Raw genomic sequence first — 13,528 nt, forward strand, 5'->3', positions numbered from 1 at the left:
TCTGTGTTGCGGTAGTGCCTAGGAACCTAGTCATAGACCAGGCTGGTGTGCAAGATGGGTTTGTACAGGAGGGTCAAAAAGTTTTCAGACTTGGGTGCCTAAAATCAGACATTAATTTATGTGCCTAAATACAAAATTACAAGTGACTTTTGTTTAGAGGTGCTGATCATCTGCAGCTCCCTCTGAGTTTTCTTCCCTGCAAACTGGGCTGAAGGAGTCTGCAAGTGACTCACAATGTTTCATAGTTGCTGAACTTGCAGGAATGAATTGCTCCTCCTTTGGATTTTCCAAATATGGGAGTGTAAAGCCAGGTGTGTGTCCCCAGAAGGCACACACTAATGCAGAAGACTGCCCAGCTACAGGCAACTGAAGTTCTAGAGTAAGCTTATTGTCCAACGAATTTAAGAGTCTAGCAGCACCTGGAGTCTGCTGGCTCTGCAGGAAGTAAAAGGAATCTAGGTCTGCCTGTGCTAGGCCCTCCAAAGCCTGAGTTCAAACTTGTACAAAATACTTATAAATGTTTGTTCTGATTTGCATACATGGACATGGTCATAGCCTCCTGGGAAAGGAAGTCTTAATTTTCATCTCCGCAGGGGCTGACTTCCCCCCGCGGCAACTTCAGAGGCAGCAGCTTTTTCCCTGGAGAGCTGAGTTTCTTCTTATGTTCTCTGCCTCTGGCCCTTGAGCTGTCCAATCTGTGTGTCTCTCTCTCCCCCTATTGTCTCTCCCTGTAGGTCTCTGGGTCAAATTCACCCCTGTTACTTCAGTTTTATGCCACTGGAACACCACTAATTTCAGTGGTGTTACCCAGGCATCACCGTGGACTGGCTCAGTGGTGAATCAGGCCATTGCGTCCCCTTCAAGCAGAGCTGCCAAGTGTGGGGTTGCTTCTCAAGTGGTGTTTCTCACAGGGGACAGAATCACTGATGCCATTGTCTGTCTGCCTGCCTGCCTGCCTCTCTCCTCCATCCTGATGCCATGGGCAGTCAGAGCAGACCTGGGTGGGAGGCAGGACCTGTCTCTCTGCTCTTTAGAAACAGAGCTGGGAGGGTCTATCCATGTGGATGGTGCCTACAGGAGGCCGGGTGGGGGTATTGGGTCAGTGCCTGGTGAGGATCTGGGGCAGCTGCATTAGTGTCAGGCTGGGTGGGTGCCTGGTGGTGTGCATGTGACTGCATCAGTGCCTCATATGGTAGCTGGTGGGCTGTGGGGCAAGGGGCTATCTGGGTATGTGGCTGGCAGGGCCGGTGAGTGTCAGGGCTGGGTGGGTGCCTGGAGGTGTGAAGAGGGCCAGGTGGGTAACTGACAGGGAGCTGGGGCTGCAGGGTGGGTGTCAGGCTGGGTGGGTACCTGAGGTGTGTGTGTGTGACTGACTTGGTGCCTGGTGCTAATGTGGGGAGTTGGGAGGGTGCCTTGTGGGGGTGGCTAGCTCCGTATATGGCGCTGGGCAGGGGGTGAGGGATGGGGCCAGGCCAGGGAGGGCTCGGTGCCTGGCGCTGTGCAGGGGAAGTGGCCATGCTGGGTGGGGACCAGGGCCAGGAAGGGTGTCAGGCCGCGGTGGGGGAGGGGGAGGGGTGGTGGCTGGCTCAACGCCTGGCGCTGTGTGGGGGCCAGGAGGCCGGGGGGATACGGAGGGGGAGAAGGGCTGCTGGGCTGGGGGCGCTCTCCCCACCTCGCCCAGCGCCGCGTCCTGCTGCCGTCGCCTCCCCGCGCTCGCTCTCTGGCTGGGATCCCTGAGGGGAAGTGGGGAGGCAGAGGGGCTGCCTGGCAGCCTGTAGGGCAGGCACCCCTGGTGGCAGGGAGGAGGTACTGCAGCATTCCCTGATGGGTGCCTGACATCCCCGCTAGGCTGTGGGGATGCCTTAGGGGGCTGCCCCATGTGGGTTCCCCTGAGATGCCTGACACTGGCCAGCCCGGCCTCATGCTTCCGCTGGTGTTTCTGTGTCAGTTAGCCCCATTGCTCTCTGGGGGATCCCCTCCAGCTCTCTGCTGCCCCTGTTTCTGGCATTCCCTTTGTCTCCCCCTCTCCGTCACCCTGTCTCTAAGGATTTAGGAAGGGGTGAGTGGAATCTCCCTGGGAGCAGCCATGCGAAAGGGTTGCATTTTTGTTTGTGTGTGTTTTTAAGGTTGTACACAGATCACACACAAATTAGGGGAGGGTGGCTTCCCCCAAAAGGTCAAAAATCAAATAGCAGCCTGAAAATATCCAATTAATGAATTTTTCAGGAAAAACTCAGGATTTTTAATCCACTCCCATGCTTTTAAGAGGTGTCTGAGTTATTTTTGAATGCCGAAGGATGGCAGTATTGATAACAGGACTTGGATTAGGGAGTCTCCATTGGAAAGCAATTTTGGCAGTCGTCTTCATTCAGCTGCTGGAAATATCATAACTGATTATTCCATCACAAACCTAACGTTCAGTCACAGAAATGTACTGATAGCCCAGGTACAATCATATGTTTGAGCCAACTTCTCCTATACCGCAGCAAATCACACCAAATAATAGCAACCAACAACACACCATAGCACTTTTACAGAGTCCCCAAGAAATATATCTACGGACAAGACTTAAAAATATTAGTGAGCCCTGAAAATTCCTGTCACAAAAACCCAAGAAATATGTTTCTAAACAAACCCTACAGTTCAGCATCAGCTGACAGCGGCACTGCCACAAAAGACTTGCAGGGAATCCTCCACTAAGCAAGCAGCCCTATAACCAGAATGAAAGGACTGCTCCACAGAATGGAAGAAAAATGCTGGCTGCCATCAGTTAAGGGAGAAAGTGATGGAATTCTCCTGCTGAAAACCGAGCCCCCTCGATCCCCCCCATATAACACCAGCCTGCCCACTGCTTACTGCATCACATTGTGAAAGTACCAAATCAGTATCTCAGCAGGGAAAAAAAAACACACACAAGGAAAATTTGTCTGTCTAGACAGAGATACCTTCTATGCCAGTTGTTGAGACAGGACGGACTGTGAAGCTATTTCCCCACGATATTGGCAATGACAAAGGGCTCTTCATCACAAAGTGATGAGGAAAAATTGTGCGTAACCCTGAGACAAAGGAGAGAGGCGGCATGAATCTATATAACACCCTGATGGTGGGGCAGGCATGGACACTAATGACAATAATATCTCGTGTAGTACTGACCTGGCACAGCATGAAGCCTCATCGTGGACAGGTTGTACCTACCTCTGACAGGCACCTGAGGGATCTGTCTCTTTGGCAGCACCTGTATATCTTGTCATGCCAATAAAAAACTAGTGAACTGAGTACTGGCTGTCTATCCTGCTGCAGTGGGGCTGCTGTCCCTGGTAATGGGACCTCCCTCCCCTGAGCATATGGGAGGTGATTTTGCTGCTTCTTATGGGGGTGGGGGGGCAGCTCACACGCTGCTCTTTCATTTGCACACGGCACCAATGACTATCAAAAAGCTGGTCTGGGGCTCTTAAACTCCAGCAACCGTTGAAAGCCACCTGCCCCCTCCTTCACCCACACCCCCAGCCTTTGGCTGGCTCTGTGTCCTAGGAAACAAACCCCTCCTCTAGGACTAGTCATTGTGTGTGGGAACCAATGAAAGCCATATGTGGTGTTTGGTTTCTCGGTAAAGTTTCATTCAAAGCATTCTAGCTGCTGGTGCAGGAAGAAATTCAATACCTGCTCTCCATCAGGGCTGCAGCCCTGTGCCTCATAGGGTGTGCTCCTGTCCCTTCCCCTCCTCCCCTCATATTAGTGCAGGTGCCCTAATGATGATAGGGGGTGTCTTGCAACAGGCCCCTGCCACTTTCAGAAGCCCCATCATTTGCTACCCCACATTCTGACTCCTCTAATACCTCAGGCCTTCCCAGCTCACAATGCACAAAAATCCAATTGATCATTCATGCACTGAGGGCAGTATAGCACTTTTAATATGCTCTGACTGAAAACTTTGCCTCTTATTCTTGGAGTGTATCTGGCAAGGCAAACACCTAGGAGTCTCTGCACCTGGAGAGACAAACATTTAATATTTCCATCAACATACTTGTCTTTTCCCTCAGGGCCAGATCCTCAGCTGGTGTAAATTGGCATTGCTTCATGGAAGTTAGTGGAGCTATGTGCATTTACACCAACAGAAGATCTGGCCCATGATATGTTTCCATATGGATTTGGGGATTTGGGATTCAATTCTGCTCCTGTGAAGTCAATGATAAAACTTCATTGACTTTACAGGAGCTGAATTAGACCATGTTGATGGACACAACACAGGCATTGCGTGCAGGGCCCCCATATGGGGGGGGAAAGGTACACTTTACGGGGGGCCTGGCCCAGGCAGCGAACGCCCATTGCCATGAGGAAAAAATTGAGGCTAAATTGTAGATCATGCCTGAGGATATTTATAGAAACTTATTTCCCTGTATCTATAGTCCAGATCATTTGAGATTTGCTAGAGACAATCAGAAGCAGTGTCAGCGCAGTCTCAAGCAACATTCTGAACAGGGAGTTGCTGGGCCTGCTGGCCCAATCCAGGCCCGTCTCTAGAATAGAGAGCATGCGCTTGTGCAGTTAAACTAGGACTTGTAGTTTGAGACTGAGAGACAGAGAGATTTGCGCTCCTCTCTGTGACATGGTCTATCATATCAAGATCAAGAACAACCAATCCCAGAGTTCCTTGTGCATAGGCAGTAGGGACAGTTGGTGGGAAGGGCAAAGCAAAGCACTACAAAACAGTGAGAGCCAGTGCTGCTGCTTCTTCTGGTAGGATTTGCAGGTCCAAAATATATGTGAATAAGTGTCTAATTCACTCACAGTCGCACACACACCCCATACTGCCATGTCACAAATCAGGCAGCCCAAATCAGTGGCCCAAAATTCTACATAAAGTATGTAGTAGTCCTGGGAATTTTGGTACAATTGCCAAATAAGAGAGAAATGAAATGGAAAAGTTTTCATGATGAGACATCTGAGCCTGAGGAATCATGTTCTACCATCTCTGAAAATGAACCAGACTCTTTATTCAGAAGGAATGTTTTTGATGCAATTTTGGACAATGTCATCTGCGAATTAGAGCACAGATTCAAAGCAACCAATAACATTTGTTTGACATTCCGTTCAGTCCAAAAATATGTGACACTAGAACCTGGGGAACTGGAAGAAGCTTCTAAATGTCTACTTCACAAGTATCCTACAGATCTTTCTGAGAATTTTCCTTGTGAAATGTTGCACCTGAAAAAAATCTTCAAGTCTACTTTTGGAAAAGAATATGAACTACCCCCACTTATCTTATTAAATGAGATTTACAAAAAACAACTGCAACTAATTTTCAGTGAAGTGTGCATAGCCCTATGGATTTTTTGCACACTGCCAGTGACTGTGGCAGAAGCTGAAAGAAGTTTTCGGCAAGCTAGCACTCATCAAAAACTGCAGGCATTCTACTATGGGGCTATGACCCGTCTGTGCCTAGGGTAGCCACCTGAAAATGCTATGGTCAGGGCAGGCTGTAAAAAGAGACAGATTCTCCCAGCACTGGTGGGTGACACTGAAGTCAGACTTCCCAACCAGCCTCAAACAGTGCTTCTGATTCCCCACACTGATTATCAAGAAAACAAAATAAAATATACGCACCCCCCTTTACTACATTTCAGTCTCTGGCTCCCAATCAGCCACTAGGTCCAGTAAAGAGACCAGTTATTTAAAACTCTATGCTCTTTACCAAAAAGGTTTCTCCTGACCCCAAAGTGTCAGCCACAGTACCAGATCAATATAAGTTTGGATCTTACCCAAAATACCACGCTGCCAGCCAGTCCTTTAGTAACTAAAACTAAAGGTTTATTATAAAAAGAAAGAAACAAACTATCAGAGAAGTGTTAAAGGATTAAAGCAATCAGACACATACAGTTGATTTGAAAGTCCATATATATCAGGTTTCTAATAGACTTGTGGAGTCTGCAGGCTTGTATAGTCCCTCTGGTATACATCCAGTACCTGGATGGGTCTCAGTCCTTTGTTTCACAGCTTAAGTTCAGTTCAGTTGTAGATGAGTTGATCCAGAAGTATGTGAAGATTGAAGACTGGTGACTGAAGACAAAATGGATGTGGTGCAGCTGCCTTTTATGTCCTTTGGCCTTTTCCATGCTGCTTGTAGAAATTTACAGGAATAAAATGGAATCCAGAGTCACATGAGTAATTCCAGGTGACTCATCAGGTATATTCCTGGCTTCTCCCCCTGGACCCATTGTACGTGTGAATTTCTTTAATGGGGCATTAAGCAGGCTACTGCTACAGCCATCCTGTCTGGGGTGTCGCCCAGAAACACAGTACAAATTGAAATATAGATACAAACATATCCATAACTTCCATTACACATATAACACATGAACATAAACATTATCATCTTACTTAGCACGTTATAGCCTTTCTAACATGGCCTATCTCACATGAATTATTATGATTTTGACATACTGATGTTAAAAAAATATAATAAATCCGCCCCCCAAATCCAGCCTGCGTCACAGGGGCAAGAATGGTTAAACCACCCATCTATCTTGTCTATTGAGTGTGAACTTGCAAGAGAAATTGACTTTGGCGGGTTAATTCATGATTTTGCAATGAAAAAGGCCAGAAAAATAAAGCTTTAAAGTTAATTGGCCTCATTATAAAATGTTTGCAGTCACATTGGTCCATTAGAATAAAAAAAACAAGACATTGACAGGATATAATACCTTTATAATGACCAAAAAGTTACAAAATAGTCAGCAAACTCGTAGGACTCTCAGGCTGGGTGTTATGTTAAACAAAAATAGCAAAGGGGAGGGGGCATTTTTCAGAAATGTAGAATATGTAACAGAATTCAGAATTTCAGAATTCAAACTTTTTTCATGGCTCATGAGATTGTAGGCATGGGATGAGGGATTGTGGTATGTGTGTGGGAGGGAACCCGTATTACAAGTTTGTACTGGGCCCCAAAAAATTATGCTTGGGCCCTAATTGCGTAGCTCAACCACAATACATGGCAGATCTAGATTTTGCTGATGACATAGCTCTTTTTAGTGACAGCTCAATCAACATGCAAGCAAAGACCGAAAGACTATCCAGCATCGCAAAAAAGATGGGATTCATGATCAGTTATGAGAAAACTAATCCAAAGCGCCTCAGCAACCCCTAATTCACACATTACATCAGAAGGCAAAGGAATGCAAGAAGTGAGCCAGTTTACACACCTTAGCAATAACGTGCAAACCAATGGGGATATGAAGAAGGAAATAACTTCACAAATTGGCAGTGTAGCAGCTGCATTCACCAGCTTACCTAATATTGGGTCATCAAAAATCTACAACTTAAAGACCAAGCTATGAGTCTATAACTCAAATGTTATTTACCCTTTAACATATGGCTGTGTGAGCTGGAAATCAGACAGACGTCTCAGTGTCTTTCAAAGCAAAAGACCCAGGAAAATACTGGGTATTAGATGGAATTAATTTATAACAAATGCTGCAATTCATCAGCGAGTTCAAAACTCCTTATCTCTAAAGTTATCCAGAGAAGAAAATGTAAATATTTGGGATGAGTTAAGAATGAAGTCAGAGTATCTGTTGTGGCAGGTGTGTGATTGGGTAGCCAGAGGAACATGCAAAGGGGGCTAATTGAAAGAATCCTTCATTTGAACAGTACTTAGAAAGAGAAAGCTTCAGGGACTTAATAACAGAGAAGACATGCAAAGAGCATCCCAATAGACAGGGGTGGCGGAGCCTAGTTTATGCCCTAAGTGACATCTAACAATGCAGGAATGATGCAGATTCAGAGGGAGGTGTCAGTGTCCTAATGAGTCAGTGGGTTTGTTGCATGTCCTCTGACACTAGACAGCTGCAGACAAGACTAAGGATCATCTTTTTGTTCTGTATTTGTACAGCACCAAGCGTAATGGGTTGCTAATCCATGCCTGGGGCTTTTAGGTGCTACCGCAATTAAAATAATAATAATAATTAATAAAAGGGATTCATTTATTGCAAATTCAGGCTTTTTGTTTTGCTTTCTAAAACTGCAGCCTGGTTTAGCATATTGGTTTTCAAACTGTGGGGCACGCACACACCCACTTGGAGGATGCAAAGAGGTTATCAGGGGAGTGCAAGAACCTGATGTGAAGCAGAACAGTCTTGCATCCTTGCTGTGTTCAGGGAATAGGAGCAAGCAGAGACAGCGCCTCTGAAGGCAGCAGCTGGTGCACAAGGGAAGGCCCCAGAGGGAGGGTTGGAGAGCGAGCCTGCTCCTGCAGTGCCTATTACTGTCCCACCCTGCACCTGACCTGGATGCTAGGCCACTGGCAGCCGGCAATTGCATGGGGACCAGGGTCTGGACAGCAGAGGCAGCGTGGAGAAAATGGCTGAAGTCAGCGAGTGGAGTCCGCAGGCGTAGCCTGGTAGGGAGCATGGCTGGCCATGGAGAGAGATGGAGGGGCAGCGAGCTGGGAGAGTGAGAGCAAGGGGTTGAGGGGAGCTGAGAGGAAAGGGGAGGAGCTAAAAAGGGGTGTGTGTCTGTGACAAGATTCTCTGAAGGCAGATGCAGAACTTTTGTTGTGGAGCCCCAAGTTTAGATCATGTGCCTTGGGGTCATGACCCTCAGAGAGGTGCAGCAAGTATGAGGTGGTCACAATGAACTTCCCTTTGTTCATAGCTAAATGGGACGAAGGTTCTGAAACTTTTTCTGTTGCAATATAGGGTCACAGTATGGAAAAAGATTGAAAATCGCTGGTCTAAGGTTTGGATCAGGGACTGGGAGTCAGGAAACCTGGGAGCTAATCCCAGTCATGCTACTGGCACATTGGTGTATCTTTGCTACTTAGCAAAACAATAATAGAGTTTCCAAAGGCATGAATACCTCTGCACAAAAAGGGAGACAGGAGGGCTAGAAGGAAACCAGTATGGCTAAATGGCAAGGTCCAGAAAGTTGTTTGAGCTGCCCAGAAATCCTTCAAAAAATGGAAATCTAACCAATGAAGCCAATAAAAAGGAGCACTCTTGCTGTTGGTGATATAAAAAGGTAATTAGGAGGGCCAAAATGGAATCTGAGGCGTAAATAGCACTATTTTTCTCTATTTAAATGTTCACACTTGTGGGAAATTATGGAGGGGAGTCAGACAATAATTATTTAATGACAGTAGAGGTTGAGATTCAAAATGTTAAAGCTTCATAACCGTTAAAACAGAAATTGTCAATATCATATGTCAAAATATACAAAACAAATAGCCTTAAATCAAACTCTTTAAGTTCTCAAGCAGCATTTTTCTTACTCTGTCTCTCCATAAATTTAGGTTATTATTGATGGAAATTGGTTTGCGAGTGTACGGTGAAATCGACGTTTAATGACATTTACCGATGATTAAAATCTAATCCTTCCAAACCTACTTAGTCCCACTCCTGCCATCCACACAGAATATGACAACTGATCTGCAGCAGCTTCCACAAACCACCAGGGTTTGACTAGCAGCAGGGGCATCACTGCTCTGGGACAAGGGATGCAGTTACCCGCCTCCCAGGCCTTGTTTTGCCCCCCTGACTTTTCATAGATGTATATGCTCAACTTCCTTTCCCTCCCTCCAACTTTGCAGGATGTAATAAAATCACATATAATGTTCTCTATACTGACACAAGTTCCCCCTCTCGCCCTCTGAATTTTTCTGAAATGACACCACTGACAAGCAGCACCTCTCCCTCACACGCCCTCCTGATTTTATCGAAAGTTGAAAATGATCAGCTCTCCATCTCAACTACCTCCGTGTGTATTGCTACATTTCCTAAGTGCTGCACAGTTTTGTTCATGGGGTACACACTAAAGTCAGCCTAAATGTCACAAAGCCCTCCCAGAGACTGTCTTTTGTTTGGACAGCAATTTCCACATCATAGGTGCTGCTGTGAACAAATGAATCAATATCATAATGGTGCAACTCCCATTGATTTCCACGGTGAGGACTTAATAATTTATGCTATTTTCTCTTCCACTCTGTACGTCCTTTGATATTTATGGATGTGGTATTGCTTTTAGGGTCAACAACATTGTTCTAGAGTTTTTGTGCAGATTTTTTTTCCTTTCTGAAATAAAAATTAAAAAAAAACCAGGGTAACTAAACCCCGTGCTGTTTAAGCCAGTTGTGACAATTGTGAGTTGATCAGATCTGGAATGCTATCTGATTAGTATAGAGCTGTCAAAACACTGCATTAGTATAGACTGTCTGTAGGTGGCACCATGGCTTTGGTGAAACAAATTTGTATCTAAATCAGCACAGAACATATTAGGATATTACTTACATTGGTTGTTTGGAGAAGAAACTTGGAATGTTAGTCATGGATTTAGAAACTGAGTTACAGCAACCAGCAGCAATTCATATATAGGAGGCAGTGGTCTTATTGATTAGAGATTTGGGGTTTGATCTTTCAGTCCAAACACTGAAATCAGTGGACGTTTCCATTGCATTAGGATTGTGAAACTGGACTTTGACAGTACTGTACCCAAATCTATTTTCTATGACTCTCAAACCCTGCAGAATTTTAAATCAAGTTCATTATTCTACTTTCATCAATACAATTACTGGACCCGGATCTTTTGTTTCACAGCCTGACCAACAATGCTCTGGCTCCATTTAGGCAGGCAGTTTGGCTTATTGGAATCTCTTGCTCTTAAATAAGTTTCCTGTTTACAGGGACAGGTACTCCTGCTATTTGAGGATACAGATAGATAAGCTAACAAAAAAAAGTTAGTATTTGAGACTTTGGATTCTCTTTCTGTAACTGAACTGAAAATATTGTTTTAATTGTGTTTGGGGGTGAATATTCCTTGTTAGAAGGATTTGTACTAGACTATTATTAGCATAATAATTTTTTTGCCATCCTGCATCATGCAACAGAATTCAGGCTGACATTGTAATGGAGTGTGGGCCTGATGTGTTCCTTGGGACTATGGTTTTGCAAACTTTAAAAACTTTTAAAAGACCAAGTCGTGTGGAAATTGTGGGCCAGATCCTCAGCTGATATAAATCCATGTCACTCCACTATTCCAGATTTAATAGAGCTATTCCAGATTTACACCAGCTGAAGAAATCTGACCCATTCATTTGATCTGCAGTGATCATTTTCAATGTGTAAAGTAACATTTTATGTTTCTTTGACCAGGGCTATATAAGCAGTGGAGATAACTTGCTATTTATAGCACATTTGCCCTCACCTACATGTTGTGGAAATCAGACCTCTGGGTTGCTGAGTATTTCTGCATATACCAATAATTGTATGCAGTGTTGTTGTAGCTGTGTTGGTCCCTGGATATTAGAGAGACCAAGTAGTTGAGATAATACCTTTTATTGGACCAACTTCTGAAGGTGAGAGAGAACAGCTTTTCAGCTTACACAGAGCTCTTCTTCCTGAGCTCTGTATATCTCAAGAGCTTGTCTCTCTCACCAACAGAAGTTGGTCCAATAAAAGATATTCCCTCATCCGTCTGTGCTCTCTAATATCCCCCAAATTGTTGTTTTTAGAGTGAAAATTTACAGCCTAAATTATACACACAGCTGCATTAACAAGAGAGCGAGATCCAAATGCCGATGTGATTCTGGCTGCTCCAAAGACAACAAGCCAACTGCAGGGAACTATTTTATATTATTTCACTTTTCTAAATGTTTTACAGTAGCTCTTGCCATGACTTCAGTGAGGTTACACAGGATTTGCAACTGGTGGAACTAAGGATCCTCATCACCATTACAGGCTAAAGGGGGAAGGAGACATCTCCTAGCTAGGTCTGAGATCAAAGGGCTGAGTGTTTAAGTGAGCCTGTGGTTTAATCTGCTTCTCAAGCAGGGGAATGGGGAATCAGAGGGATTGACCCAGAGTCTAGGATCCCCCCACATACCCATTGAAATCCTCTTGTCTGCAAGGGAAACCCATAGTGCTGGTGGGTCTGCAATGGTGGGAAGAACACAGTTTGACTCTCAGAGTCCAAGCTGAGTTTGCAGATTTGGCAGCCAGAAAAATCATCCTTTTACTTGTAAAAGGAGTATATTGGAGATGGCAGTCACTGAGTGGGAATAAGCATGCTGCCATATTGACAGAGTCACTGTGCAGAGTAACGCCGCACGGCAAAGATTGCTAAAAGCATATTAACTACTTTAGCATATATTGTGACAGTTGTCCCAGGGATGTCATGTAATCCTGAATGGGAGGGGTAGCCAGACAATTGTTCTATTAAGATCTAGTCTTAATAGAAAGATATGCCATGCAAATGTTTGTGAACCCTTCTGCAACAGTATTTTAGGAGTAAAACTAATGCAGGTTAAAACAATTCAAGTCTCTGTGTCTGTAAACACACACAAGCGCACACACACGCTATTAAAAAGTCAAATAGTACCAATAGTTACCAGATAGCTCCATAAATCAGATATATCCTGAGACACTGCCGTTATTTCTTGTTCCAAGTGTAGGGATATAGGATGGAGTGCCTGAGATATTCTACTCTGTAGTAATTATCTGATAAATAAGTAACTGTTGGTAGATATTGACCTTTAATTGTACCGTACATGGGAGAGTGTGAGAGAGGTATACAGGAAAGTCTGGTTGGATCCTTCTGGAGGAAAGGCACTTTATAATTGTAAGACAGTAGTAGTAGCACTCTGTGCTGACTGACGAATTCAGCGGTGCATATTTTCAGCGACTGGCAGTTCTGATCATCACAATCTCTAGGAATGTTCTATATAAAGATGGTGGTTTCTGCGGGGTTTATAGAAATGGGAGCACCAGGTCCTGCACCCTGTATTGCATAGCTTCATGCTTGCTGTGCAGAAATGGGCAGCATTGCCTCTCCTTGCCTTAATCCAGCTTGCTCTCACTTCCTCACTCTCCCTCTTAGCAGCAGTGGCTGCTGCAACTCTGGCAGATCATTTGGGAAAGCACAGAAAGGGAAAAGAACTCAGCTATCATCTTAACATTTTTTCAAGGGATTAATTTCAACTACGTTTCCTGTTTGCCCTGTAAACTCCTATTTCTTTTTAATTCCAGACGTGAGAAGTCATTACAAGTTTAAAACCACACAGAAATACTTTTTTGGTCTGGGCTTTCTCCCCCGCTCTGTTTTTTTCTTTTTGACAAGTCAGAAAATTGTGAAGTAAGCAGGAGAGAGCGAGCGAGAGGGAGAAGACGCTTTCATTCTTTTAGTGCAATGGACTGAGGCAAAAAGGCCATTATAATGGTAAATCGCACACAGAAAGGAAGAAAAGACTGATAATCAATCACAAATGAAGCATTCGTTCGGATTTTGGCAATTCACTGGCTAGTGGTTTTAAATCTACATAGTTTTTTCTTTTGTCCAATTTACATAAAAACCACAGATTTGAAATATTAAGGGCAGGAAGAATAATTTTCAGAGAGTTATCATGCCAAGGTATTTAGGATGGGAAAGACACAATACTGAAATGCCGGCACGGACTCAGTGAGTTCTGAAGGAAAAGCAACATGCTGAAATGCTGGCGTGAAGACTTTTCAACACAGGACCCTGGACTTCAACTCAGAAGAGA

The 13,528-nt window shown here is 44.6% G+C and overlaps 1 protein-coding gene across 2 annotated transcripts in view; it reads left to right on the plus strand.

Annotated features, from left to right (window-relative positions):
* Positions 1–13,528, plus strand: part of SHROOM3 (shroom family member 3) — a 268,939-nt gene that overhangs the window by 13,859 nt on the left and 241,552 nt on the right. The gene's annotated exons all lie outside the window — the stretch shown is intronic.

This window comes from Emydura macquarii, unplaced genomic scaffold (assembly GCF_026122565.2).
Source record: "Emydura macquarii macquarii isolate MOO-44397 ecotype Brisbane River unplaced genomic scaffold, CSIRO-AGI_Emac_v2 contig_1790, whole genome shotgun sequence".
NCBI lineage: Eukaryota > Metazoa > Chordata > Testudines > Chelidae > Emydura > Emydura macquarii.